The sequence below is a fragment of the Cebus imitator genome, unplaced genomic scaffold (genome assembly GCF_001604975.1).
Source record: "Cebus imitator isolate Cc_AM_T3 unplaced genomic scaffold, Cebus_imitator-1.0 Scaffold469, whole genome shotgun sequence".
Taxonomy (NCBI): Eukaryota; Metazoa; Chordata; class Mammalia; order Primates; family Cebidae; genus Cebus; species Cebus imitator.
The window spans coordinates 646,143-651,170 of record NW_016107784.1 but is presented as its reverse complement, the minus strand read 5'-3'; the positions used below and the strand labels follow the sequence as shown (position 1 = coordinate 651,170).

General features: G+C 53.6%; 1 protein-coding gene and 1 pseudogene across 2 annotated transcripts in view; one reads left to right on the top strand and one right to left on the bottom strand.

Annotated features, from left to right (window-relative positions):
- NECAP1 (NECAP endocytosis associated 1) overlaps window positions 1-5,028 on the bottom strand; it is an 18,391-nt gene that overhangs the window by 11,878 nt on the left and 1,485 nt on the right. The gene's annotated exons all lie outside the window — the stretch shown is intronic.
- LOC108291846 lies at window positions 865-3,622 on the top strand (annotated as a pseudogene). The gene has a single exon (XR_001820067.2). The product of XR_001820067.2 is annotated as a casein kinase I-like (transcript).

The window sequence follows — 5,028 nt, the reverse complement described above, 5'->3', positions numbered from 1 at the left end:
CACAGGGAAGGGAGCACTACACACTGGGGTCTGTTGGGGGGAAATAGAGGAGGGACAGCGTGGGGTGGGAGTTGGGGAGACATAACATGGGGAGAAATGCCAGATATAGGTGATGGGGAAGAAGGCAGCACATCACACTGCCACGTGTGTGCCTATGCAACCATCTTGCATGTTCTTCACATGTACCCCAAAACCTAAAATGCAATAAAAAAATAAAAATATATTAAAAAATTTTAAAAAGTTAAAAAAAAAAAAAAATTTTCTTTCTCAAAGTCTAGAAGTCTGGTCAGTGAAAGTCTGGGAAGGAACAGCTTACACTAGGTAAATTAAAGTCAATTATTCTCTTTAATCTTATCAATCACTCAAGGAAGAATTCCTCCTGCTTGCTAAAAAGCCGTTTGTCCTTTAATATCAGCCTAGATAATGAATCCTGCTCATAATATAAAGTGGGTTCTGGTAAACCAGAAAGATTATACAGGCAAAAAGAAAACTAACATTTACAAAACCAAGCATTTATGTTCCAGGCATTAGGCCCATTCTTGTGCAAATTAAGTGAGAGGACCCTGCAAGGTAACTATTATTATATTCATTTTTACAAATAAAGAAACTAACATTCAAAAGTGTTAAGTGATTTGCCAAAGATAACCCAGCAAATGAGAGAGTGACCCCGGGACGTGGGTCACTCCCTTCACTAACACTTAATTCTGCTCTCTTCATGTACTGTACTAAAAAAGTGACTAACGACAACATGCCTCTTGGAGGATTAAAAAATGCCAATAGGCATGGAAAACATAGAAGGATAAGAGTATGCTGGCGGCGTAAGGCGCGCGGGCCCCGGAGCCGGCGCAGCGGAGCGCTGCGAGCCTGACGCCTCCCGCCCCGAACATGCGGAGGCCGGCCCAGGCAGCGCGGGAGCCGGAGCCGGGGACCCAGCGGGCGCGGGGCCTGGAGCGGGGGTCCTCGCCGCGCTGCTGAACCTGGGCCGGCCGTCCACATGCTGCTCACGGGCCTGGCCACAGAGGAGCCAAGCTGTGAACCGTGAACTTTGAGGCAGTGGGACCTGTCAGCAGAATGTCTCCTGCCCCCAAGAGCGACCCCGAGGCCACCAAGATGAGCACCGCGGCCTGGCCGGCCCGAGCGCCTGCGTCTCTGTAGCCGGGAGCTGCGGGCCGCGCCCGCCCGCCCGCCAGCCGCCAGGATGTTGTAGCCTCAGAGGAGCCAGGACCTCAGGTTTCCACAGACCTGGGATTTGCACGGCAGCAGAGTCACCGTGGAGAGGCCAGGGTATCACAAACTTAAGGATTTTTACAAGAAAAGAGAGAAAGAAGAGACAGAGGAGGGCTGGAGAATGTCCAAGGCCGGCCGGGGCCGGAGCAACCACGGCATCCGGAGCTCGGGGACCAGCTCTGGGGTCCTGATGGTGGGCCCTAACTTCCGGGTCGGCAAGAAGATCGGCTGTGGCAACTTCGGGGAGCTCCGCCTGGGAAAGAATCTCTATGCAAATGAATAGGTGGCTATCAAATTGGAGCCAATCAAGTCCCGGGCCCCACAGCTGCACCTGGAGTACCGGTTCTACAAGCAGCTCAGTGTCACAGAGGGCGTCCCTCAGGTCTCCTGCTTCGGCCCGTGCGGGAAGTTCGACGCCATGGTGCTGGAGCTGCTGGGGCCCAGCCTGGAGGACGAGTGCGACCTGTGCGACCGCACCTTCACGCTCAAGACGGTGCTGATGATCACCTGATGATCACCATCCAGCTGATCACGCGCATGGAGTACGTGCACACCAAGAGCCTCATCTACTGGGACGTGAAGCCCGAGAACTTCCGGGTGGGCCGCCCGGGGACCAAGCAGCAGCAAGCCATCCACATCATCGACTTCGGGCTGGCCAAGGAGTAATCGACCCGGAGACCAAGAAGCACATTCCGTACCGCGAGCACAAGAGCCTGACGGGCACAGCGCGCTACGTGAGCATCAACACGCACCTGGACGACCTGGAGGCGCTGGGCCACCTGTTCATGTACTTCCTGCGCGGCAGCCTCCCCTGGCAGGGGCTCAAGGCCGACACGCTCAAGGAGCGGTACCGGAAGATGGGGGACACCAAATGCGCCACGCCCAGTGAGGTGCTTGGCGCGAACTTCTCAGAGGAGATGGCCACATACCTGCGCTACGTGCGGCGCCTGGACTTCTTCGAGAAGCCTGACTATGACTACCTGCGCAAGCTCTTCACCGACCTCTTCGACCGCAGCGGCGTTGTGTTCGACTATGAGTACTACTGGGCCGGAAAGCCCCTGCCGACCCCCATCGGCACCATCCACACCGACCTGCCCTCCCAGGCTCGGCTCTGAGACAAAGCCCAGCCACACAGCAAAAACCAGGCGCTGAACTCCACCAACGGGGAGCTGAACGCTGACGACCCCACGGCGGGCCACTCCAATGCCCCCATCACGGCGCCTGCAGAGGTGGAAGTCACCAATGAAACCAAATGCTACTGCTTCTCCAAGAGAAGAAAGAGAAAATCGCTGCAGCGACACAAGTGACCGGGCGCATGCAGCCCCCTGAATCTTCTCCGTGCAGCCCCTTGGGGCGGGAGCTTATGCGAGGCCTTCGAGGCCCACCCACAGCGGCCCAGGGCCAGACCCTGGCTGGAAGCCAGGACGCAGACTGCAGGGGCCGCCCTGGCTCGGCTGGCAGCCCCACCCCGGGACGTGGGTCACTCCCTTCACGTAAGACTTTGGCAAAATTCCTACACCTGTGTCTAGTCCTCCCCTCCAAGAGCATTAACTATTTAAAACAAGGAAAAAAGGAAAAAACAGAGGCCCGCCCTGCCCCACGCCTGCCCCTCCGTTTCTTTGCTGAAGTGAGTAGTGTGATCTGGGGGCTCCGGCTGAGGCCCGGCCCCGCCAGCCGCCCCCGTTAGCGTCATAAAGTCCAGCTTGTCTCCCTCGATCCAAAGGCCGTTTTCTCGAGGGGAGGGCAGGCCCGGCTTGGAGGGGTGCTGTGGGGCCGTCTTGCCCAGGCCCTCCTGGGAGGGGCACAGGCATTGCTGCCAGGGGTGAGGCCTTGCTGCAGGCCTCCCTGAAGCCAAAGGGGAAGGCAGGGGTGGGGCCGCAGCTGAAGCCGGCTCCCCAACCAAAATGCTGCACCAAAGCTTGGGCGCCACAGACACGACCACTGCAGCCTCTTCCCAGCCTGGCCCCGGCGAGTGCAGGTGGGCCCTGCCAGGCGGGTGCTTCTCGACGCACCTACTCCCAGAGGCTGTGCCCCGACGCCCAGAACCCGAGGCAGGACGGCTGGCTGGTGTCGCCTTGCCTAGCCCCGGGCCGTACTGAATGGGGCGCGGGCACAGGGCTTCCTGCCTCTGTGCTCTGCCACCCGGCCAGCGGCCAGGACAAAACGCCTTAAAGCCCCGGCCCAGCCCCGCAGGTGTGCGCGCAGGGGGCCTGGGGGCGCCCTGAACTGGCAGGCGGTCCCCAGCGGGGTCGCCTGGAGGCTGCAAGGCAGAGTGGGGCAGCTTGGGGCCTTGGCTGGGAGTCTAGGTTTTGCCTTACCAAGTATACAGAAATGGCATTCACGTTTCTCTGACGCTCCCTTGAAGCCATAGAATTTAGGGGCTTTTTAAAAAAAAGGAATCAAAAACAAAAAAAAAGAAGGATAAGAGTAAAATTAAGAAACGGTTTTAAGGCTCAGTGCAGCTAATTGATATCAAGTATAAAGGTTGTGGAAAACTAGGAAGTGAAGATTGAGAATGCAGATGTGGGATAGAGGGGAGATGTTTTAAAAAGCATGAAGAAGAAAAAGACTATAATCCCACTTCAATGTGTGTCATATCCTTTAGGAGTCTTAACTCCTAAAGTTGGAAGTAATGAGCTATTTGACCTTATTTAACAGTTCCATCAATGTTAATTTATGTGATTAGGTTTCTGTGTAATCTACTGACTTCTTCTTTCAGTTAACATTTACAGAGTACCCAAAGTGTACCAGATACTGTGCTAGACCCCAGGAACACCAAGTTAAAAAGATCTCAAGTTGTTCACAGTCTAGTCTGGAGAAAAAAGGACACTAAACAATCCATTACAATACAAAATGAAGAGCCCTGGAATAGAGACAAGAATAAGGTGCTATGCAGGAACAGAAAACCAAACCCCACACGTTCTCACTCATAAGTGGGAGTTAAACAATGAGAACACATGGACACAGGGTAGGGAACAACACACACTGGGGACTGTCAGGGGAGGAGCGAGGATGACAGGTTGATGAGTATAGCAAACCACCATGGCACATGCATACCTATGTAACAAACCTGCACATTCTGCACATGTATCCCAGAACTTAAAAGTCAAAAAAATTTTTAAAAAGAAAAAAGAATAAGGTGCTATGGAAGCACACAGGGTGCATATCTAAGCCGGAATGGAAGGCTCACATAGGGCTTCCCAAAGAAGGTGATGTCTAAGCGACTCATACAGTACCTGTAACTACCATTCAAAAGTATGTTGATTTCTACTCAAGGTCAGTTTGGGGTCCAATTAAAAGCTTATTGAAAACAGAACTGCTACCTCTTTGCCAAAGGTGCAACCCACAGGGCCCAGTGCACAGGTCAGCAAGCATAAAAATATTGATTCATGATGAATAAAACTCTGGTAAGGGGCAAAATAATGGACATAAGGAGAGGGTAACATTTCAGCCAAAATAATGATAAATGCCAGGAGGAAAATCACAATGGTGATGGGGGTCAGAGAGAGGATGAGGACAGTACCTTGGCCGGGTACAGTGGCACCCACCTGTAATTCTAACATTTTGGGAGGCTGTGGCAGGAGGATCATTTGAGATCAGCTGGGGGAACATTATCAAGATCCTGTCTACACAAAAAAATTTAAAAATTAGCCAGGCATGTTGGTGCATGCCTGTAGCCCTAGCAACTTGGGAGGCTGAGGTAGGAGGATCCCTTATGCCCAGGAGTTTGCAGCTGCAGTGAGCTATGATTGCACCACTGCACTCCAGACTGGAGGATAGAATGAAATCCCACCTGTCAAA